The sequence below is a fragment of the Schistocerca nitens genome, chromosome 7 (genome assembly GCF_023898315.1).
Source record: "Schistocerca nitens isolate TAMUIC-IGC-003100 chromosome 7, iqSchNite1.1, whole genome shotgun sequence".
In the NCBI taxonomy this organism is placed as follows: domain Eukaryota; kingdom Metazoa; phylum Arthropoda; class Insecta; order Orthoptera; family Acrididae; genus Schistocerca; species Schistocerca nitens.
In genome coordinates, this window is record NC_064620.1 from 477,191,783 (window position 1) to 477,218,065 (window position 26,283).

At 43.1% G+C, this 26,283-nt stretch overlaps 1 non-coding gene across 1 annotated transcript; it reads left to right on the forward strand.

Moving 5' to 3' along the window:
- Positions 1 to 12,521: 12,521 nt before the first annotated feature.
- On the forward strand, positions 12,522 to 12,628 carry LOC126196838 (U6 spliceosomal RNA). The gene has a single exon (XR_007539270.1). It is a non-coding gene; the product is annotated as a U6 spliceosomal RNA (small nuclear RNA).
- Positions 12,629 to 26,283: the final 13,655 nt, after the last annotated feature.

Genomic DNA, 26,283 nt, shown 5'->3' on the forward strand with positions numbered 1-26,283 from the left:
TCTAGAATGCTGCATGGGGTCTTAATTAAATATAATGCAAATATTTTTAATTTTAGTAGCTGAATGTCCGGCTACGAAGTCTCGTAACCGGTTGGCCCTGACTAGTATTAGTACGCAATCTGACTGCGTAGAATAACAACAAAGAGTGAAAGGAAACTTCCGTTAACACAATTAATGAATTAAGTCCCCAGCAACTATAAAAGCTACGAAACAACAAAGCACAAGTGAAACTATTCTGTGTGTGGAAGTGTGATTCAACACACACATCTGGCACGATTCTTCCTCAATAAGACAAGATCTTTTAAATACCGGCCGAAGTGGCCGTGCGGTTAAAGGCGCTGCAGTCTGGAACCGCGAGATCGCTACGGTCGCAGGTTCGAATCCTGCCTCGGGCATGGATGTTTGTGATGTCCTTAGGTTAGTTAGGTTTAACTAGTTCTAAGTTCTAGGGGACTAATGACCTCAGCAGTTGAGTCCCATAGTGCTCAGAGCCATTTTAAATACCATTTACACTGAATTAATTAAATAAAACTGAAATACTATAATTGCACATAGAAACCCGAATTACAGTCTAATACATGAACACAAGCCAGATGCTTTGTTGACTGAACCTGTGACCAAGAGGCATTGTTAGTTAGGAAATTTAAAAAAAATAAAAAAATGTTTTTTACCTTCATATATATTGCCTAAAAATACACTCTGATCATTACAACATCTCCATTCGAACAACATCTGCTGTCTAGCCCATCAAAACAACTGCACACGACATGGCCTCAAATAATACAGCTATCAACATCCTCTCAGCAAAGCACTAACCACCACCACTTCTGAACAAGCACTGCCAGTGGAGGAGGCGGAATAATACTCTTTGGCGCAATCTCTGGCGCTGTGACTAAGTGTAGTCACCTTTCATATGCCCCTCCTCCACGGGCTAAAATTTGATGGTATTTTTGACAGCATTGGTGGTGAAAATACCACCAAATTCGTCCAAAAAAATACAGACAAGTATAAAAGATAATATTAATAAGTAAATATCACATAACTAGATAAATTTTGGTTTTGCACTGACCCTTCAATAACCTAATATATAAAATACAGTAAGGAATACATATGCTTGCATACATGTGATTGTACATAATATTTAACACAAGTATCATGTGGTTAAACAATTCAATCAATACCGTCAGCAATGACGAATATGTGCAGGTAAAAGTCTCATAACATTTCATAAACAGTATATACAAAAAATCAGTTTATACAAATATTCACATAAAATCTTTTCAATAGTTCAATAAACAAGTAGCACTCCTCAGAGTAGTTGACAGTTCCAACAGTAGCACCCAGCTATGGTCAACAGGTGCAAATAGCAGTCTCATAACATTTCATCAGCAGTAATTAAACAGCTCCAACAGTGGCACCCAGCAATGTTGAACAGGTGCAGACACCAACAAGTGACATTATGTCAGTAGAAGCAGTTCCATCAGTGGCACCCAGCAATGTTGAACAGGTGCAGACACCAACAAGTGACATTATGTCAGTAGAAGCAGTTCCATCAGTGGCACCCAGCAATGTTGAGCAGGTGCAGACACCAACAAGTGACATTATTTCAGTAGAAGCAGTTCCATCAGTGGCACCCAGCAATGTTGAGCAGGTGCAGACTCCAACAAGTGACATCATTCAGTAGAAGCAGTTCCATCAGTGGCACCCAGCAATGTTGAACAGGTGCAGACAGCAAGAAGTAACATCATTTTAGTAGAAGCAGTTCCAACAGTGGCACCCAGCAATGTTGAACAGGTGCAGACACCAACAAGTGACATCATTTCAGTAGAAGCAGTTCCATCAGTGGCACCCAGCAATGTTGAACAGGTGCAGACAGCAACAAGTGACATCTTTTCAGTAGAAGCAGTTCCATTAGTGACACCCAGTAATGTTGACAGGTGCAGACACTAACAAGTGACATCATTTCAGTAGAAGCAGTTCCATCGGTGGCACCCAGCAGTGTTGAACAGGTGCAGGTAACAGTCCATAATATTCACTATCACTAATCAGTCAGTTCATCAGAGTTCATTAGCACAAATTAAACATTTCCAAGTGGCACCCATTAATGTTGAACAGGTGCAGGCATGAACAACAGTTTGAATGCACACACAATTGCTTTTACAAAATTATTATCAATGCTCTTACACTAAACATACAAATTATAATAAACACACAAATGATATCAGATAATTGTCATGTTAACTATTACAAATACACAAATATCAGTAAACCTATCATATTTATGGGTGTCAGTGCAAGCCACAACAAACAAGTAAAATAATATTTAGGAGATAAGTCGGTACCAATTATTTGGGATTAGGAAAGGAAAACACACAAAACACACTCGCTCATCTTTCATCCACATTTAAGTACTACTGTGTAATTGAATAGTGTTAACTGTGTAAATGCAATTCTGTCAAAGATTTGATGTTCGACATGTGTATCAAGTAGTAGTGTCAACAGTGTATAACAGTCAATAATAGTTAGTCAACGTCATAGTCATCATGTCAAGACCAATGTTTGCCAAGCCAAATCAAAATGTACGGTTTCTGAACAACTGTCAGTGTGCCAATATATGCAAATGCTTCCTCTCTCCAAAAAAAAAAGTATATACTGCTTAGTGATTTAACAAAGTGTGTCTATAGACAACCTTCCTTCCACTTTAGTGTTCTAGTCTGCCATCTTCATCCTCCTTGTTCCATATAGACCAACAACAAAAAATATGCTCCTCACTTACTTTACCTCTTATCCACCAAAACTCCAATAATCATCAGCATCACATAATCTTAATACTTCAATAATATCTCTTACGTCGATACATATAAACCTTATCATCAATATCATTTACCTTACCTCTTGTCCACCAAAACTCCAATAATCATCAACTTCACACAGTCTCAATACCTCAATAATACCTCTTCAATACGTCGACACATATAAACCTTATCGCCAATATCATTTCACTTCCATAACAACTCTTTCGTCTAGTCAGTCTCCTCGAACAAGTACAGAAAAAATTCTAGTGCAAACTTCAATTTATCATCCCATACAATCCGAAGACACAATGTCCACACACAACCTCTGTGTAATCTATCTGACCCATATCTTCTACTTATTATAAATCATAAAATACATTTTGGTTACCTTGTCCATCATTAAATAAAAGAAATGCATACATGACCTCTAACAGCCTTTAGTTCGAATAACTTTCAGTAGGTAAGTACGAGTATGGAATTTGAATGATCTTAATATTTCACAGTGTGTACACCACGTCAAGAATCATGGCAAAACAGAAGCAAACATGTGGAGTATTTCTTGTGTCAAGTGTCACTTACTATTTCAATTGCTCACGAAGAATGCATTGTAATAACTGTCAATGGTCTAAACCTAGTGTTGGTATGTCATGTCGTTAGCTTCCTTCCTATTACCATAAATTTATACAGCTTCCATAAAACCTCCAGCTCATGTGATTTCTATGAAGTTTCTTGTACTAATGCCGTTCGTCGAATTATAGCAGTTCATTATCTTATCTTAAAAATATAAGGCACTGAGCGTAAGCAAAACATGCAATAGCGAGTAATTATACCAGTGGAGAACGAATGTCAACAAGTGGATGCAGCACAATTCCTACAACGAGGCTCTGCCAAGCGAACAATCTATAATTAATACCATAGTTTGACCTAAACTCCATGTTCGTATACCGCATATCAGCATTTCTAAATACCAAAGTGTATGGAGTTTACACCCCAACATCAAATTCACTATGGAGACTGAAACGGAGGGTAAACTACCTTTCCTTGACGTCTTGGTCAAGAGAAGGCCTGACGGCACCCTAGGTCATGGGGTGTATCGGAAGTCAACGCACACTGATCTGTATTTGCACGCAGACAGCTGCCACCACCCTTCACAGAGGAATGGGGTACTTCAAACTCTAGTACATAGGACGCGCACTATCTCTGACGCAGAGAGTCTACCCCAGGAATTGGAACATCTGAGAACTGTATTTCGAAAAAATGGGTACTCAGAGTGGCAGATTCAACGTGCTCTCCACCCAACCACTACAGCACAACCTGTGGATATGGATGAAATCACGAGGGAGGAGGTAGGCACTGCGTTTATCCCATATACAGGCGCACTCTCGGGAAAGATCGCCCGCATTTTGAAGAAACACCGGGTCGGAACGGTGTTTTGTCCTCCGAATAAAACTCGTGCACTGGTGGGGAGCGCCAAAGATGACCTCGGTTTGAGGAAGGCCGGCGTGTACCAGATTCCGTGTCAATGTGGCAAGTCGTATATTGGTCAGACGATGCGTACCGTCGAGGATCGATGCCGTGAACACCAGAGGCACACTCGACTGATGTATCCGAGCAAGTCGGCGGTCGCTGAACATTGTTTGTCGGAAAATCACGCTATGGAGTATGAACGCACGAGGATTCTGGTACAGACGTCGAGATACTGGGACAGCGTTGTTAGAGAGGCCATCGAAATTCGCACCAATGACGACCTCATAAATCGTGACTGTGGCTATAATCTTAGCAAGGCTTGGGAACCAGCGATTGGGTTAATCAAGAGTAAATCGAGCAAATGTATAGTTGTGACGACCACGGCGGACGGAGCCATCACACCGACGTCATCTCGGACGCCGTCGCAATCTGTTCCACCGCGCGACCGGGGCGCGGACGGCGGAGTGAGCGCGCCGCGGGCGGAGGGTATTTAAATCCGCCGCCGCCGCGACCGAACCCAGTTCCACCTGAGCAGCCATAGTGTACGGATCTCCATGCCGGCACGTTCACAGGAGCTCAGTCCGTCAGTTCACCTGATGATGGCGACATGTATGATCGCCGAAATATTGTGCCCGTTGGACACTGTAGACCAGCAGTACACCCGTGGATATTTTGATTATTGTCAAAATCAGTTAACAAAAAGTATAAATCACGTAATCGCGAGCAGCAAATTACGTCTAAAGTACGTACCTAAGTGGAAATATGTTACCTGAAAAATAAACTCAATTAATAGTTACCTTTTTAGTTTATTAGTTTCTTCTTCGAAATTACATTCTTCCTGAAATTTTCTCGACAGCAAGTCCTCTTAACGTCTGACACACAGAGAATTTACCTGATGTTCTTAAATATTTTATACAACCGTGTCATGAAAAATACTGAACGTTAATAACATAATTTATCAAGTCACAATAGCTTTAATCGGAGAAATTAGACTGTGTATTTGTTTACGGCTGTCAGTGCATTCGCACTGAGCGCTCGATCAGCTGTAGGTACGCGTGACGTAAATAGTAATTGTTTGCGGTCAACGACTGCCTTGTGCGGCGCGCAGACTTGACTGTTGCTTTGAGTATGTGCCGCCGCCGGAACACGGCGCGGTATCCTTGCACTCTCCGTGTGTTTACGTATAACTGTTAGTTTCTCTAAAGTATGTCATTCCACAAAAATTTTAACGTTCGATATATGATGTATTCCCTTAGAGCGCCGAGATTTAAGAGTTTCTACTTCAACAGTGTTATCATGAATAATTTTGCGAACTCTATATGGACCGTTATAAAGCAGAAAAAATTTGCGACACAAGCCCTTTCCTTTGTAAGACAAACGATGAGACTTAATTAACACCTTTTGACCAACCGACAAGGTTTTTAAACGACCAGGACGTTTAGCTGATTTCTCTCTTCTAGCAGCCGCAGATGCAATATTTTGCAGAGCCAAGTTCACAACTTCAGAATGCCGCAGTTTCCGTGTAGGCGGAAAAGGAACGATATCAGAAATGCGATTTGTCGGTGCTTTATTTTTTAATATCAATATAGGCGGTAAAGAAGTTGAATCATTAGGGAGTTCATTCAGAATGTTTTGAAAAATATGAAGATACTGATCCCACGTTCTGTGATTCTGATGACAATAAAGTCGACACAATTTATTGATTTCCTTCATCCATCTCTCTGAACCGTTAGATTGAGGGTGAAAAAGTGAAATGAAAATTGGTTTAATCTTACGACACCGTAGAGTACGAAGCCAAATTTTAGAGCGAAACTGTGATCAATTATCTGATATAACCTTATCAACATGACCCACTTCTTTAAGAAAATGTTTGATGAAAGCGTTAGATACTGAACGAGCTGTTGCTTTGCGTAAGGGTGTAAAACACACATATTTTGATGTCAATTCCACTGCTACCAAAATGTACACAAAACCATTAGTAGAATGGACCACTGGACCGAACAAATCGACAGCAGCCATCTCCTTTAATTTCGCTGGAATGATAGGAAACAACGGTGCTCTGTGAGAAATAGTTGGCGGCTTAGCCTTTTGACATAATTTGCATTTGGCAAGAACAGATCGAATACGTTTTTCCATATTACTGAAGTAGCAATTTTCTCGTAATTCATGAAAGCATTTTCTGGGACCAAAGTGTGCATAACTGAAATGTGTTTACCAAATCAATTTATTAACCCACTCATCAGGAATACAAACTAACCAAACAGAGTTGTCGACCGATTTTCGTTTAAAAAGAATATCATTGCGAACTAAATAATACTGTCTAATCGCTACGCTTTCCTTTCTCCTCCACTTCTCCTTAATGTCGTTCCAGATTGGATCCTTATTTTGCTCCATAACGATGTCCTGGAGCGAAGACGAAATAAAATTTTCAAACGCAACACCTTGAATATACATCAAACAATAATTGTTTTCAGAATGAGATTTTCACTCTGCAGCGGAGTGTGCGCTGATATGAAACTTCCTGGCAGATTAAAACTGTGTGCCCGACCGAGACACGAACTCGGGACCTTTGCCTTTCGCGGGCAAGTGCTCTACCAACTTTTTTTTTTTAATCTCATTTTTTTCGTTTTTGTTCGTTGTATCTGCTCTGGGCGGACGACGAAAGACACCCGTTTCAGTTCGTTGTTGATCCATTAACTCAGTTTTTTTATTACAGAGGGCACCTAGCCCTCACCAACTGAGCTACCGAAGCACGACTCGCGCCCGGTACCCACAGCTTTACTTCTGCCAGTATCCCGTCTCCCACCTTTGCACCTTTCGCACTTGCCCGCGAAGGGCAAAGGTCCCGAGTTCGTGTCTCGGTCGGGCACACAGTTTTAATCTGCCAGGAAGTTTCATATCAGCACACACTCCGCTGCAGAGTGAAAATCTCATTCTGGAAACATCCCCCAGTCTGTGGCTAAGCCATGTCTCCGCAATATCCTTTCTTTCAGGAGTGCTAGTTCTGCAAGGTTCGCAGGAGAGCTTCTGTAAAGTTTGGAAGGTGGGAGACGGGATACTGGCAGAAGTAAAGCTGTGAGTACCGGGCGTGAGTCGTGCTTCGGTAGCTCAGTTGGTAGAGCACTTGCCCGCGAAAGGCAAGGGTCCCGAGTTCGTGTCTCGGTCGGGCACACAGTTTTAATCTGTCAGGAAGTTTAATAATTGTTTTCTTTGCAGTCCTCTTCAGCACTTTGTTTCAAACCCATAGGTGCACGTGATAAAGCATCAGCAATAATATTTGAAGAACGCTGTATGTAAACAATACTAAAATCAAATTCCTGTAGATACAGCGCCCATCGTGACAATCTTCCATGTGTTAATTTTGTTGACATAAGAAATTCCAGAGCACGATGATCGGTGTAAACCTTAGTATGTCTGCCATACAAAAATATGCGAAATTTTGTGAAAGCCCAAACAACAGCCAAGGCTTCAAGTTCCGTAATCGAATAATTCTTTTCTGATTTAGAGAGAACACGACTTCCAAATACAATAGTTTTTTGTACTACAACGCCGTTTTCTTCTATCTCTTGAAATAAATGTGCACCTAGGCCTTTGTATGATGAGTCCGTCGCCAAACAAAAATCTTTGGATAAATCCGGACGTGAAAGAAGTGGAGCAGCAACTAAAGCATCACGAAGTTGTTCAATTTCTGATTGAGCTTCCTCATCCCAACACCAATTAGAATTCTTTCCAGATAGTTCACATAAACGAGGTGTGGCCAAATTGTCGAATCTAACAAAGCGTCTAAGAAAATTACAGACACCAAGGAAACTACGAACATCACGTTTTGTAGTAGGAACAGCATAATTAAGAATAGCGTCTAGTTTCTCTGGATCAGGAAGAATACCTTCTGTAGAAATAATATGACCAAGAAATTTCACCTGAGAACGACCAAATTCAGATTTTTCCAAGTTCACTGTAATGCCAACCCTTGCAAAAATACGTAATAATGAATCCAAAATTTTGTTGTGCTAACTCGAAGAACGTTTGGCAATAAGAATATCGTCAACATATGAAGTAATATTGTCACGAAGATAAACAGGAAAAATTTCGTTTAAACCACGAATGAATGCTGCTGAAGATACAGTAAGTCCAAATGGTAATTTCCGACATCACTTTTGGGTAAAATAGTCATATCCGGTTATTCTTTACTGACTCCTTTTCTAGATAGATGGATAGTTGAAGAGTTGTTTTGATAGATACAAAGAATAGTAAAAGAGTAGGCAGCGGTGCAGAAAACTAAAAGGGAAATAGCACCACTACAGCTCGGGGCCCTGTGCACGCTACGGCACATATTCACTTAGTGAAGTGAATCCCCTGAGGACTTTTACATCCTCCGGCTAAAGCAATTTGTCTTATGGATTGTGGCAGCTTAGTTAATCAAATGCGAATTAATTCGGTCTGGCTATAAGGGTTGGAAAGAAATTGATTCCTTCGAATCACGTCTTCAAAGTATTGTGCTGGCGTGCGCAACTCAGACTGCTTAAAATTACGATGCATAATAAGACTATGTTTGACTCTGTCTTGCATGTTTTCGGACCAATATGCCGATAGAAATGGATGATAAAAATCATTTAAATTATTACAATCTCTAATAAGTGCGCGCATACGCGTCGCCGGTTCGTTTTCTAAATATCCACACATAAATTCCAGCTTGTGACTTAGTGGCCAATTTGGTGGAAGTGCGTACATAAATTGATCTAACCATGAACATGGATGTATGTCATTCTTAGAATTGCGAAAGATCTTAAATTTCCGAACAGTTAAAAAGTGTTTATAGTCAAAGTTTTCGCCTCGTGGCGACAAAGACCTACCGCGTCTGTCCCAGTCCGAATGTCGATTATTGTCAAGTTCGCGCGCCTGGCGCTCTCTTGTTGCATCTCGTAAATGAAACAAATTATTTTCTTCAAAGCCCTCTGCTATCTGTGATTCTAAATTTCTTCTGCTGTCTCTTCCTACGATTTCGCTTTCAATTTGTTTGACTTGCTTTCGTAATGCCTCAAATTCCCTTTTAACGCGTTCATTAAATTTTCCCTGATTTTCAACATGATTATTTATGCTCTGGTACTCTTCAGTTTCTGCAAATAGCAATGGAGCTGTATCATCTGAATCTCTGTCCCCATGTAAACTAATATTTGTCAATTTATCTGAAATCTCCTCAACTCTTTCCGATAAGTCACCTATTTTTTCTTTCTGTTTATTTACGTCTTCCGTAAGTGTCGCGACTCTGGTTTCAGTATTGACACATTTAATAGTTAACTGTTCATATTGTTGTGTTAGGTTATTGATTCTGTCATTTGGTACGGATTCCTCGATTCTGTCAAATATTTCTTCCTTATCGTGTGCACGTTGTAAATTTAACTCTGAAAATTTTTGTACTATCACGCGATCTCTTTCTTCCTGTTCTCTATCCTGTTCCTTTTGTCTAATTTCTATTGAAATTAATCTATTATTGTGAGCATTCAAAATCGGTTGTACTTCTTCTATAGCCGGCCGCTGGTGGCCGAGCGGTTCTGGCGCTGCAGTCTGGAACCGCGCGACCGCTACGGTCGCAGGTTCGAATCCTGCCTCGGGCATGGATGTGTTTGTTGTCCTTAGGTTAGTTAGGTTTAAGTAGTTCTAAGTTCTAGGGGACTTATGACCTCAGCAGTTGAGTCCCATAGTGCTCAGAGCCATTTTGAACTTCTTCTATAACTTCTTTCTTTAATTCATCTTTCATATTTTTGAAACATGTCCCTATTCATGAGTCTAACCTATTTTAATTGTTCCTATATCAGTTTCTAACCGTGTTGCCAAAGTTCCCATCTCTCTTTTTAATTCAGGTCCTAACTGTGTTTCCATTGTTCCCATCTGTGATCCCAAATTTAATATAGCACCCATCAACTGCTCCATATTAACTGGTTCCAAATTCTTTTCGCCCCCAACATTTCCCACAAAACCAGCTTCCTTCGTCATAGCTGTAAAGCTATCTGTGTTCGATATTATTCCAGAATCTTCTGTCGTTAATCTCGTATTCTGAAAATTCTTTAATTGTGAAAAGTTTTGAACTGGTTCTGGACTATTTTCCCTGCTTGTTAAATTGTTTTCTACTTCATTATTTATCATACTGTTCTCCTGTGTTGGCGAGTTCGCTATGTTAACAATTTCGTCATTCTCACTATCCATCATTTTTGCCTTTTTCATCGATCGCGTAATCATTTACAAAACATACAAAACTCGTCACTATACGAAAATTACACACAATATGACACTTTTTCACCAACAATACCATTCACACAAAATGCTTCCCTCAAACACGATTAACGAACAATTGATATCTTCATAATTGTACAAATTTTTCAAACGCATATACAAGACATCAGAAATTAAATTCTCCAAAACTACCATTAGAAGAAAGACAAGACAACTACAAATGTTCGTTACCAAATCTACACATGCAATATAGAATACAATTACTAAACTACAAATTACTACAACAATACTACTGTCTGCTATTTTACTATCAGAAGATTTCCAAGGACGATCCTGGCAGGGTCGCCACGTGCATGGGGTCTTAATTAAATATAATGCAAATATTTTTAATTTTAGTAGCTGAATGTCCGGCTACGAAGTCTCGTAACCGGTTGGCCCTGACTAGTATTAGTACGCAATCTGACTGCATAGAATAACAACAAAGAATGAAAGGAAACTTCCGTTATCACAATTAATGAATTAAGTCCCCAGCAACTATAAAAGCTACGAAACAACAAAGCACAAGTGAAACTTTTCTGTGTGTGGAAGTGTGATTCAACGTACACATCTGGCACGGTTCTTCCTCAATAAGACAAGATCTTTTAAATACCATTTACACTGAATTAATTAAATAAAACTGAAATACTATAATTGCACATAGAAACCCGAATTACAGTCTAATACATGAACACAAGCCAGATGCTTTGTTGACTGAACCTGTGACCAAGAGGCATTGTTAGTTAGGAAATTTAAAAAAAATAAAAAAATATTTTTTACCTTCATACATTTTGTCTAAAAATACACTCTGATCATTACAACATCTCCATTCGAACAACATCTGCTGTCTAGCCCATCAAAACAACTGCACACGACATGGCCTCAAATAATACAGCTATCAAAATCCTCTCAGAAAGCACTAACCACCACCACTTCTGAACAAGCACTGCCATTGGAGGCGGCGGAATAATACTCTTTGGCGCAATCTCTGGCGCTGTGACTCAGTGTAGCCACCTTTCAATGCGCCGTCCACGGAATTACGTTATTAATGATAACTTGGTGCTACGAGACGGCGTAGTATGCAGATCAGCGAGAGGCAGCCACAGACAACTGGTGTGGCGGCCCGGGCGGTCAAACCATACATATTACAGCTCTCGTGCAGTTCCCTGGTCATTCACAGTTCACACCTATCACAGTTCGCTGGTCGGTTACAGTTCACAGTTATCGCTAATAAAATCTAGCCTCACAGTTCCAAAGAACTTCCACTTCAAAGATTATTCCCACCAGTGATGATAAGTACGGCAAGTTGAAGAAGAGATGCAGTGACAGATAGAGTGATAGCTTCTTTCGAAAATTTCTCTCCTGCATACCTCCTCTGTGTTACCACAGATGACAAGTCGCTGATCTCGTTTGTACTAAGACTGCAGTACATGCGAGGTGCCTATTTGCTTCCACCGCCCTGAGTGGATTCCATGAGTTCAAAAAAATTTTCACCAACTTGCAGCCTTCCCCAGTTGTTGTCCTCTCCGCAGGACATAGCACGTAGGTCGTGAATCGGTTATGTTGAGGCTGAAATAAACTCGTAGCGAGGAATTGGTAGTATGCGAATGATTAAATGTACAACTAGTTTGTTTAAATGGGACGCCACTAGCTATGATCTTTTACAAACTAATCATTGCAAATTAAGTATTAACTGATACGGCTGCAGACAACATGACACTCCTACGACATTGCCGAATCAACTCTGATCTTGCAGCCGAACCACTTCGCTCACCATCCAAGTTAGGCGCAATCCGAAGATTACGGAAGAGCTTCGTCTACCTTTTCATGTAGCAGCTGTTTATTATTATTAATACTTGTAAACTAATGAAATGATAGCACTCTACTGAGAGGTGCTTTAATATGAAATGGAAGTAAATATGCTGTTTATTTTCTCGAGTATTAATAACAGAAGATTATTATTTTGGTGTCCGCCCCGATAACTCAGTGCTTGTACTTGCTTCGGCAGTACATATACTAAACTTGGAACGATACAGAGAAGATTAGCGTTGCCCCTGCGCAAGATTGACACCCAAAATCATGAAGCGTCGCCGGAACGGTAGCTCAGCGTGTTCGGTCAGGGAGCTGGTTGGCCTCTGTAATAAAAAACTGAGTGAAGGAGCAAGAACGAACTTGAACGGATGTCATGTGACGTCCGCAACGACCAAACGCAACAATCAACAACGAACAAAATGCAAAAAAAAAAAAAAAGGTGGTCAGCGCGGCGATCTGTCACGCCAAGTTTTCTCCGCTCAGGGACTGGGTGTTGTTTTGCCCTAATCATCATCATTCAGGCCGGCGCGATAACTCAGCGTGTTCGGTCAGAGGGTTGGCTGCCCTCTGTAATAAAAAAAACTGAGTTAATGGGTCAACGACGAATTGAAGCGGGTGTCTTGCAACGTCCGCCCCGAGCAGATTAAAAAAAAAGGGGGGGGTCCCGGGTTCGATTCCCCGCTCAATCGGAGATTTTCTCCGCTCAGGAACTGGGTGTTGTGTTGTCCTCATTATCATTTCATCATCAGTGGAAGGCAACGGGGAACCACCACTGGAATCACTTCCCTAGGCGCTTATGTGGTAGACCTCCCTAACGAGGCTTCCCCCATGAGAAGACCTGCCGTAAGGCATAACACAAAGTTTATTATTTTGGCGCGCAACTTCCGAACGCAGTAGCCAGTCGCGGAGAAGGAGTACAATTTAGGCGGTCTTTGCCATGATACCCGTACCGAAAAAACTATCCGTCATCGGTACTTAACATCAAGTTACTTCATATTGTCAATCTGCCTTCTCAATTTCTCTAAGACGAGTTTTCTTGTACATGAATATGGTGGCTGTAAGGCCAGAAATCCAACATTATGAGAAGCTGGATGTTTCGTCTGCGATTTTACAGAAAAACGTGACAAGAATGTAGCCACTGTACATGATTTTTTCAGCGGTCGTCACAAAATAGTACAGTCATAACAAGATCGGGCTCCAGACGACCGCGTGACACTACCGAGAGGGAAGACCACCGTGTTCGGCGCATCGTATAGGGCATTTTCAGCAGCAATTTGAGCAGCAGTTGGCACCGCAGTGACACAAAGAACTGTTACAAATCGGTTACTTCGAGAACAGCTCCGAGCAAGACGCCCTGTAACGTGCATTCACGGACCAAAAACCACCACCGTCTGAGACTTCAGTGGTGTTGAGCTGATTGGAGGGCAGGCTGGAGGCCTGTTGTGTTTTCTGATGAAAGGTAGTTCTGGCTCGATGCCAGTGAAGGTCATGTGTTGGTTGTAAGGATAAGGAGGCCAGCGGATGGGCTATAACAAGCGTGTCTGTGTGCATTGGACCTACCCCAAACCACAACCATCTGAGACTTCAGTGGTGTCAAGCGAGAGCTCATTGGAAGGCAGGCTGGAGGTCTGTTGTGTTTTCTGATGAAAGCTGGTTCTGCCTCGATGCCAGTGAAGGCCATGTGTTGGTTATAAGGAGACCAGCGGATGGGCTATAACCAGCGTGTCTGTGTCCATTAGACCTACACCTGGAGTAACTATCCGAGATGTGATTTCGTATTACAGCAGGAGCACTATCGTGGTTATCCCCACGTATCCTGACTGCAATTTTGTGCGTCAGTGTGGTCATTCGACGTGTTGTTCTGCCATTCACGAAAATCATTTCATTGGATGTTTTGCAACAGGATAACGCTCGCCACATATCGCTGTTCTAGCCCAGCCTGCTCAACAAGTGTCGATATGTTGTCCTGACCAGCTCGATCACCAGATTTGTCTCAAATCGAACACATAAGGGACATCATCAGACGATAAGTCCAGCGTCATCCACAAACAGCTATATCCGTCCTAAATTGACCGACCAAGTGCAACAGACGTGGAACTCCATCTCATAAACCGTCATCCAGCACCTATACAACAAATGCATGTAATATTGTGGCAGTTATAACCATTATTAATGTGCCAGCATTTAACATTTGTAATGGGTATCTCGCTCTTATATTAACCTGTGATCTTGCAATTTTAATCACTTAAATATGGTCCCTAAAAAATGTATCCCCGAAATTTCATTACTCTACATTAACTGTTTTTCCGGTGCTGCGATTTCTTCCCATTAGTGTAGTGGCTGAATACATTTGAGATCTGCTGTTCGCGTAGACTCCAGAAAGAACTCATGAGCAAGTGAAGTAAGGACTGCTGCGTTCAACAGAAGACACTTCTGTTGCCAAGGAACAAAATGTTTCAAATGGCTCTGAGCACACTGAGGTCATCAGTCCCCTAGAACTTAGAACTACTTAAACCTAACTAACCTAAGGACATTACACACATCCATACCCGAGGCAGGATTCGAACCTGCGACCGTAGCAGTCGCGTTGTTCCGGACTTAAGTGCCTAGAACCGCTCGGCCACCATGGCCGGCTGCCAATGAACAAATGAGCCATCACGTGACTAAGTGAACGTCATATGACGCTATGATTAGACAAGTAACAGATGATAATTTTTCGAATTGTCCGTCACTATAGATTGAAATGCCACGCGCTGGCTGTTTGTTTAGCCTTGTCGAATGACAAGTACCTGCCCGGTCCGTGGCGTCATCTATTGCCTGTTGGTGCGACAGTATTAACCCTTGTAATGTCAAGGGAGAGAGTACTTTATCACTTTTTGAAAATTTTGTAATCTAGTCATGTACGTTATATTTGAAAATTTTGAAAAAAGTAATTATTGTTTTTAATGATTTCTTTTACCAAGTTCCGTAACTGTTTCGTATTTTTCGGTTAACGTACCCCCAAAATTTGAGTCTTAGTAGAAAATCTGACTTTTCGCAACAAATGTCATATTCATGTTTTCAAGTTGCGGAGCCTTCTTACACATAAGTACCACTCCTCTCTGTGTACACTTATGGAAAACGCCTTGGCACTGCTAAAAGATGCTGCCGAAAGATATTTCCAATTTCTGAACCTTTGTTAGAGATCGGTACTTATTTAAAAAATAGATGCCGTTAGTAAAACTTAACAATCAACAAAATATTTTTTAAAAAATTTTGTGTTGGGGTGTTCGTTGGTAGTAGTAGGCATTATGGAAAATAACGTTGGTACCGTTAGCGTAAACGGTCCAGGCGAGAAACAGGGGAGTCCCAGTTCAATAAGCCAACGAGAACAGACGTGTGAAGTTTGATGTGTTTCCTGTTGGCGCTCGTCTCGTTTCTCTGCCAACTTGTGACGGCTTTGCCTGGTAAGTATCGCTGTTGTTCTCCCCTTATAACTTGCAACGATCTTTCTCTCCTGTGGTGAATTAAAAATCCGCATTAAGAAATTCCTCTTCATTTTTAGTCATTGTACTTGTGAATACGTTTTGATTCCCTGAATAAACGCGTGAGGTAGTTCTTGGCCACAGTGAGCATCAGCATGTTGGCGAATTTTATTATGCAGTCGGTCTCACATAGTGCGTGCTCCGCTACGGCCGATTGCTCCACCTCTTACACTCTCCAACACCGTTTACGTTCGCTGAGCCTGGTTATTACAACAAACACTGTTCCACACGTATGCGGTATGCAGAACACTCCCGACACTCCAAATGGGCCTCGTTTCTTCTTTACCGTACTGAAACACTCTCTGATCATCTTTGTCGGTATTCCAGTGCGTTAACGCGAACTAATTTACGTTGGAAAAAATAGTGGCAGTTTTGGTGACCAGGTGCGAGTATGGCGATATGAATGCAAAAAAGACGCATATAAATGTTTTCAAATGTAATGGATTAGGAACGGAAAGGGGGCAGAAAAGGTAAAATAAGTGAGAAAGGCCTAGTTCTGATTTTGTTACGAACCGTCGCTTACACGATTTGTGCAATCTGAGCACTGGAGAAGTTGACAAGATACTAAGTCCGTAGAACAACATGATTAACAGTTGCTCGCAGTAATCCGAGCCACACGTTCCTGGATTCTGGCCTCGTGATCAGTGAACTTGCGTTAAGCAGTTCTTCCACTGTGCGAGCGATATGCATGAAAGCACCGTTTTCCACACAGTTGCACTCTTCCAAAGTAGAAATCACTTGCTGTACAAAGAACTCTTGATAACGTACAGACGTCACCGTAAAACTGACAGGGCTGGCCGAAGTGGTCGTGCGGTTCTAGGCGCTCCAGTCTGGAACCGCGAGACCGCTACGGTCGCAGGTTCGAATCCTGCCTCGGGCGTGGATGTGTGTGATGTCCTTAGGTTAGTTAGGTTTAACTAGTTCTAAGTTCTAGGGGACTAATGACCTGAGAAGTTGAGTCCAATACTGCTCAGAGCCATTTGAACCACTTTTTTTTAAAACTGACAGGTCCTCTGACTGTATTCTCTTCAAACAAGAGCGTGCCGACTATAAAGGTGCTTGTGAATCTACACTACACAGTCACGTACGGCAATTGCAATGGCCCTTAGTGCCCTACAAGCGATTTAACTGTGCCCCAATTTGGCAGTCCCTTACACTCACTGAACCGAGGAGTGTAAAATGTGCCTCGTGACTCCGTAGAATAATGCCACATGTCATCAACTTAGATCCGTGCCAGAAATCAAAGAGCAAATTCAGAACGTTGCTGTGGATCATTAGGTGTCAGTTGCTGCACCGTCTGGATCTAGTACGGATACCAGTGTAAAAAAAACCGCAAAACGTTCCGTACTGTTGACATTGGGATAGACACTTCTCATGTCACTACTCGGGCAACACCACTACTGGGGCACGTGTTGCATGGTCGGTTACAACAGCAATCTCGTCGATACCTTCCACCGGTTTAGGACGCCTTGCTATACCAGGTGCCAGACCAAGCTCAACAACGTTTTCGAATTTCGTTATCATATTCTTTGAAACACTGAATGACACAGTGCCTCTCTTTAAGCCGTTCAGATGGTAATGCTCTCGCAATGCAGCGCTGTAATTTCTGCCGTTCACGTAAAACAGTTTCACCGACAGCGCACGGTCGGTCTTTTCGATAGCCACGCTGTTCACTCACGTTATGGCTTGTCAAATGCAGCGCCAGATTCGCAGCCGCTGGCTATAGCTGCAATTAATTTGTTTTCCGGTGTAAATCATTTCCACATTAATGCATTACCATATCTACAAAGTTTTGCTGCCATACGATAATTACAGCCCAAACTGAACCACCGAGACTACCTGCACTTTAATTATAATCACGTGGTATGTAGTCTTTCAGTAGCGTTTGCGTATTGCAGACTGATTCTGTCTGTCGCTGTGGGTGTGTACGGCAGAAAGGCCGTCCGTGAAAGTTCTTATGATGATGTTGTTAGATTTAATGACTATGTGCATTGTCTGTATCTCCCAGACTTTTCCAAGTATACCTCCGTTTCTTGTGATTGACGAACAGGGTATCCGCTATTAACAGCTGAAATTTGTGCAAAAAACTCAATTACTCTTTCTTCTCTCTCATTCCTAGTACCAAGTCCATATTCTCCCGTAACCCTTCCTTCTACTCCTTCCCCTACAAGCGCATTCCTATCTTCCACGACTACTTTATTTTCATTTTCTTTTACGTACTTAATTACCACTTAAATATCATCATATAGTTTCTCTATATCCTCATCTTCGGCCTGCGACAAATAACGTAGACCTGAACTATCGTTGTCGGTGTTACTTTGATCCTATCACTAAGGTGTCCACAGTAACACATTCTCTGCCCTACCTTCCTATCCATAACGAAGCCTACTCCCGTTATGTCATTTCTGCTGCTGTTGAGACTGGCCTATAGTCATCTGGCCACAGATCCTAGTCTTCTTTTCATTTCACTTCACTGACCTCAACGATATCTTGATTGAGCATTTGAATTTCCCTTTTCAGATTTTCTAGCATCCCTACCACGTTCAAATTTCTGCTGTATTATCAGCATATATTACATGCATCGAATATTCGGTAATGCATGAAATACGTGAAATGTATCCGCCTTTACAAATATGGACTTCCATCAGCTGTATTGTGGAATGACAACAAAAAAAATTCGTGCTAGATCGGGACTCGAAGCAGGATTTCCCACTTGTTGCGAGCGGTCGTCTTATCATTTGGTTATCCGAGCACGACTCTTCGTCAGACCTAAAATCCCATATGTCGCCAACCATGTGTCTATATCACTATGCATAACCCCATACAGGGGAGACAGTTAACAAGAAAGTCACTTTCTCGGCGTCGAAGGATAAATACGATATTTCAGTGCGTGTGTTATTCCGAATTACAATGTAAAGTTCATCGGACATTCGTGCATGTACTAAGGAACAGGCACTGTGGGAATATACATAATGTATGTACGAGTACAGGATGTAGACAAATGGTTGACGACATATGGATGTTGGGTCTGGCCGTGAGACGTGCTCGGATAGCCAAATGTTTCAGTCCGTTCATAGCCGTGACATGAGGCGGACATGCTCGGAGTTCCAAGCTGCTATCTGCGGGCTTGTTCTTAATTATACGTTAGCCCGCAGTGCTACATCGGTATATACATTCATGAATTGATCTGCAATGGCGTTATCTTACCTCTGGGCGACAACCAAGATCACGTTTCAAGCGGAACGTGCATGACCCCGAGCGAAGTATGATAGTGCGTCCGTGACGAACTCTAACTCGCATCTCACGATGTTATTAGAATACACTTCTCCATCAAGAGCAGCGTCGTGTACATCAATCTGTGGAATGAATAAATTTGCGCTAATGTTGTGCGACGTTTGTCCCAGGGTCTGAACTTATAACAGCCCGATGAGCACGTCGGAGCTGTTTCGGTTGACCACGCAGGGTTCGGCCTCCGTACCCTGTGTGTTTTTCAACTTCCTTTTGAAGACCCGCAAGACGTGGACGTATCTGCCTTTCGACGTTACGGAAATGTTGTCTGTTACATTACATAAAAGCGGCAGAGCTTGAAACCTACCGTGTATGAAATGGCGTGAGTCACATCCAAGCTGAACTGAAAAAGCATGTTATTTGATGACTAGAAGCGTGCAGGTGATTGTCATGTACGACGGTCAACAGCGAAGTTGTGCTGGCTTTGGCCAGGAGGATCACGTCCTGTCACATTGTCTCAGATGCCTAATTCTGACCCCAGTAGGAGATGTCGCACCTCCCGTGATACCTACAATGATCCCTGTCACCTACGCCGCTGATGCGAAGGTGTCGGATGGTCAGGGCCAAATCATTCCGATTTCCATTGTTGCCGGCCATTGACGGGATGGATAGTCATCAGATTCCCTCTCCATCAAATCCGGCGGAAACTGCACCATCCGAGTACGACAACACCCGAGAGGTTATGTTACCTCAGCGATGGACATCGACCCTGAGCTCTGCTTTCCTTCTGGATGGGGTGGCGTCAGATGATGGGCGATCCCACTCCGATACGATGCAACACGTGCAGAAACAGAAGTCATTGACGAAGTGAAAGAAATGTAATCGTACGTCGTCTGACGATTGGACGCACGGGATGACGAACTGATGCCGGACGACGATTCGATATCGCACGGCTTGCCTTTGAGCGTGCCTCCTTCCCCTCCTAATTCAGCTGTTTGTCATCCGCAGCCTGTGACGCCTTCCCCTCCGCCGCCTGTGCCATCTGTCATGAGCCGTCTCTCGAAGACGCCGATCTGCAGGCATCGAACCGATGATTCTACACTTGGATGACGCACTGACGCTGTTTCTATTTCTTCGGCGAACGACGTAGACGAGGAATCGGAACGGCCTGTGAATACTGAGAACTTTTCACCGCCCAGGGACCGGGTGTTGTGCTGTCCTCATCATCATCCTATCATCCTCATCGACTGCAGGTCGCCGAAGTGGCGTCAAATTGAAAGACCGGCACCCGGCGAATGGTCTGCCCGACGGGGGGCCCTAGCCATACGATTAAATAAAAACTGAGGGAGGGTGCGTTCTACCGGTTGTGCCCCCCGCTACCTCATCACACTGAACGCCGCGGCTTCAATGGCCTTGAGCGGTCTGCCCCGGTCGGATGCCACTGGTGGACCCCATGTGTCGACAACTGGAGTGCCAGAACAAACGTATCGCCTAGAAACATTTTAATGTCAACACTACCTCCGCGCCACATAAATTGGCGATGCTGAACAATACACATCGCGTGGCCGACATTGAAATGAGGAAATTTGAGTTAAGTTCCTATAGGACCAAACTGCCGAGATCATTGGTCCCTAGGCTTACACACTACTTAAACTAACTTAATGCTAAGGACAGGCCGGCCGGTGTGGCCGAGCGGTTCTAGGCGCTACAGTCAGGAACCGCGCGACCGCTACTGCGCAGGTTCGAATCCTGCCTCGGGCATGGATGTGTGTGATGTCCTGGTTAGTTAGGTTTAAGTAGTTCTCTGATGACCTCAGCAGTTAAGTCCCATAGTGCTCAGAGCCATTTGAACCATTTTGCTAAGGACAACACACACACAACCATGTCCGAGGGGGGAGCCACGCGAACCGTAGCAAGGCGCCTGAGACCGCACGGATACCCCACGCGGCGGCGGCAACATAGACATGGCTGTTTTACAAGATGTGCATGCTAATGATTTTCTTAACCTGTTTGGGTACATCCCTTACGTCTACTACGCGTCAGATTCCGCTAGCAGTATGGCGATGTAAATCCGTGAGGAGTTACCTGTCGACGACGTCCAATATCTTCCGGGTACGAAGGGTGTGGCTGTCACGCTCTTCGACGGACGAATTATTAAAGTCCACGCTGCTTCACGATCCGGGAGGCGAAGGGAACGCTCTGCCTTCTTTGCGGAGACGAACTTATCTCTTTTTGTAGGGCGGCAAAGTGTATTGGTGCTGGGTGGTTCCTTCCACTTTCCACCCGAAAGATCAGCAACTAAGTCATTCGCCTTGCGTAGAGTTTGCCATGACTGGTCCACCTTGTGGACACGTGGGATCACGTTCATGGTCATTGCAAATTCTTCCAGTAGCCTTGACGGCTTATACGCTTACCATCGCCATGTGCCAGCTGTTATTGAAGAAGTGTCCCAGCTCACGTTCAGCACAATAACGGAACACTTGGCAATGGAATTCGAGGCCCCAGTCACAGAAGACCCTCAATGCTATTCAAGCAGCAGTTTTTGACAAGTCTCCTGGTCCTGACTGCATACCCATCGAATTTTATCGTACATTCCGACATCTCTTAGCACTCACGTGGACTATTATCTGCTGAGAACTGTGGTTCCCTTCTGTGAGGGTCCACACTGTTTTTCTAGACGGCCTATTCACAAAACCCCACGGGGGTCAGCACATCAGTGATTATCGCCCCTCTGCCCTGACAAACAGCGACATGACGATCTCTCCTCGTCCTTTGGCAGAGCGACTTAAGAGGAGCGCCCGCCATGTCATGTCCTACGATCAGCCGTCGATCGGCAGAGGGAAGGACATTCGGGCAGCGCTCTGCCACTACAGGGCCCTCGCTGACCTCCATTTGTGCGTGGCTTTTGGCACCCTTAGAGTTAAGCCAGGCATTTGATCGGAACGATCATTCTTTTCTTACGGCTGTCATCCGACATATGGGATATCGAGAAGCTATTGTCGAGGTTGACATACGTATCCTGCGTGGAGCGACATCCCGGGTGCTGTATAATGGTAGGCTCACACAACCGTTTCGGATCAGGCGCTCGGTGCGCTACTGTACATCTTCGCCCTAGGACCAATATTATGTCGCCTACGACAACGTCTGACGGGGATGTCGCTGGGTGTACATCGATTCCGCTGCACGGCCTATGCAGACGATTTGGTTCTTTGCCTACGAAGTGCCGATGATATCCGGGCGGCGCTTGCGTTTGTGGTGACCTACGGCGAGAAGTCGGGCAGCTCCCTTAATGTACACTCTTTGACATAAAACTTGACCGGCGGCCGGCCGCTTCAGAGGCTAAGTCCGCGCCGATCGCGACATGGGACAAAAAAACTGGCCAACTAGCTAATTCTCTAAGTCCGGTTATCTGCACAATCTGGCAACACTGTAGACTGCGGCACTTCCTGGAGGAAAACTTGTCCCATGATAGAGAAACTGTAGGCTGATTACGCCTGTGGCGTAGCGGTAGCGTGCGTTGTTTCTGTTCATAATGTCAGTGGATCGAGAGCAGCTGGCATAAAATATTTTTATAGCCTCTTCTGTCTGAATGCTGAAGACGTGAATGTAATGGTAGCGCAGATTCAATCTATTTCGCTTTGTGACACACCGATATCAAAATTTTATCCAGTAACGATTTTGCGGCAGATTTCCTGCAGACTGTCCTCCTCTGGACGCCGTATGCGGCAAAGCTCCGGGATCCATTTGCTGGCTACTGGCAGCGGCCGTGGCGACAGCAGCGGCGCTGCACTCCCCCGTTCTTTATCGAAAGCGCCTGCTACCGCTCATCGCTTTTGATGATTTAAAACGCTTTATTATTAAATGTTGCTCCACAGAAAATTTCTACAATTTCCATTCACGCTCAAAAGCAACGGAGACAGACGCCCTGATTAGTAGGCGGGTATTATATTACATTAATCGGCAAGAGCTGAGTATGGCCCGAAATTAATTTTATAGACTGGGACGAAATTAAACCACCTCACTACATTCGATGAATTTATAAATGCTTCATACCTCGTTTCTTTCCCTTTCAAACTCAATTATTTGTGCAACTTTTGGTCAATGTTTGGATGTTTTCGTCAAGCCAGAGTGAGCGTCTGTGGTGTAAAGTGTATTACAGTTCTTGTTTCATTCCTTATGGTAAGTCTATGCGATAAACTGTGTGAATACCTTGCAATGCATGCTCTGTAGCAGTGCAGGAACACTGCACATTTGGAGTTCCATGTATGGGTTCATGAAGTATTTATTGTTGATCGGAAGTGATAGTTAAGGTCATCAGATTTAAACCAGAAAAATTTGTCGTTTTGAAGGTTTCAGAGAACGGAAAGGAATTGCTAACGCCGGTGTTAGAAAACGTCTACAGTTAAATGCTACTGCAAAAATTTAGAAGAAGGGAACTACATTAATGAACATGTGCACTTCATAAACAACCTTCTGACATGTTAGACCTATATGACGATCAAAGCTCAAATTTATATCGTTGACAGTCGGTTTGAATCTTTTCAGGGTCTATTTTACAGTGAAGCACCTTGGAATTTGCAAAGCAGAAATCCAAGGTATTAACTTAATTTACTAAGTCGAAATCGGACGAAGATTGATGTTTAAAGGCATTCTTCAGATTTCGCATAAGAAATTTTTACTAGCAGTTTGAAACTCCATTAATTAAAATGGAAAATAAAAGGTTGTAGTCAGCGACTTCTACCGTAATTCGAACTGCTATGTCTTATAGTACAAGCACTGCAAGGCACAAGGGAACGTTTGAGCTAACGACACACCGGCGGCCAGAGGCGGAATATAGTCACTGCGATGTTGCCTGAGCCTCAAAACGCAACCTTAAACACACGAACAGAGGAGGTGGAGATTACTGTTTTAACGTCCCGTCGACAACTATGTCATTAGAGACGGAGCACAAGCTCGGATTAGGGAAGGATGGGGAAGGAAATCGGCCGTGCCCTTCCTAAGGAACCATCCCGGCATTTGCCTGAAGCGATTTAGGGCAATTATTGAAAACCTAAATCAGGATGGCCGGGCGCGGGATTGCACCGTCGTCCTCCCGAATGCACACACAAACAGGTGTTACTTATGTGAAGAACGCCGTTCTTGGAGTCCAGAAATTAAATATACTTTCTAATTGTGTCATCTTGCAGTGGATTATATCGTACGAGTCTTCGATGTGGAAAACGAATGTCAAGTGAATTTAGCGAGGTAACGCCGACCTACACCAGGAAATAAATGCACTATCAGAGTGTTGACAAATACTTGCTACGACGCTGCCATTTCTAGGCTCTCTGACGAGGCAGCTCTTCAGCGAAATGCTTGCCGTGATTCTCCGATACTGTTCTTCAGAGTGGAGACGCGCGCGCACGTTTGGTTTTTATGCGGCGTTCTCCCCTGATGGTTTCTGACGTCGCCTTGTGGGCTACGTATACATATGAGACATTCAATTATCATTAATCCAGAATGATACAAGTTTCAGCTTCCGGCGTGGAAGAAGGCTGTTGACGCCGACATTATATCATTTCAACGTAGGGAAAGCAAAACGGATCATTCAATGTTTCTCATTCAACATAAAGCATGTGAGATAATTTTCCGTAACGTTCATAATCATCTAAAAATACAAACGGAGTAAAAATACACCGGAAGCTTATTCGAATTGAATATAACGCTTTGCACCTCGATGTCGAATTTGTCCACTTGCAATCTTTTGCAGCATACACATAGAATGTCATGATTACCACGAGAATGAAGAAATATGTTGGTAAGGATGGAAGCAAGAAGAGACGCAGTCAACAAATATTCTATTCCTCATGGCATTCATTTCATTTGACACGTAAGAAGAGGTAAAGCGGGAATTTACTTTCGTTAACACGAAAGATATGCCGCACATATTGATAACGAGGAAGTCTGCGTCTTCATACGTTTCCTCCTTGAAATATGTATGCTCTATTATATACTAAGTAGCCCGATCATTGTTTCAGTAATGTTACCCTCTTGTTTGACTCCGTAACGATGAACATATTCCAAATGCATGTCTCCCTTCCTGGGTTGTTTTTTGTGTTTTATTGCTTGGAATTCCTGAAGCAGACCACTGTGCCTTCCCCCCTCGTGGGTTAGGTCTCAAAACTAAACCGCTTTGTATCCAATGGCATAATTTATTCAGACAGCATCAGCATAAGACTATCAAACAAAGCCTTCCATTTACAGTTGCAGCACGCTAACCAGCACTGACCAAAGTGTAATCCACGGTCATGGTCCTAAATTACCAGCTGTCTGCTACTGTGGCAAAGTCCGTACTACACTTTCGATTCCGCAGCACCATTTTATCTGGTAACACTGTGTAGTTGCACAGTTGTGCTACCAGGTCTGTCCTCACACTGTCAACTTTATGTATCTCACTTCTCCTGTAGCGTAGATCACGAGGAGCCGAAGTAAATGAGTGTATTCTGCATGACGTAACATTCAGTATTCCCTTCTTTCATAGCCACTCTTCATGTGCATCGATACCAAATAGGAATGCGAAAACTCTTGCGAGTGAGAGAATGACAATAACAATCGTAACAAGAACAAGCAAATAATGAATGATGTTTATTCCAACGCAGAACGAGAATGGCTTTAAATATAAAAATCTGTATCTATATCTATATCCATATCTATTGATCTTTGAGTTGGCACAATGCAAATATATTCTTAGCATTTAGTTACTGAATTTAGTTCTGGATGTTTGCAGAGAAAAGGAAAAGTCGGTACTTCTCGCTAGTGTAATATAATGTGAACCAGCAACTACCCTTTCCTTAGAACACGACTCAAGCAGGTCCTCAAATAGGTAGCAAGGCACTGCTGCATTCTGTTCCCTGACATTGCTCTGATGACGGTTAATGCAGATAGTTCCGATTATGAAATACAAAACGTATTGCAGGTTAGTTCCTAGGATAGTAACATTAAATTTGCGTTGTAGACGGCACATGAACGTGACGACTATCCATATTACTCATCAATATAAAAAGACAATATTTTGGGAATTTAGCAGGATTACTCAAAATGAATTCTGAAATCGGGTGACTGACTGCACAGGTGCTAAACGTCGTCAAGAGTATACGATGTCCTAATCGCATTAGGAATATGAAGATCGTCTTCGACAGCTCGCAACTTTC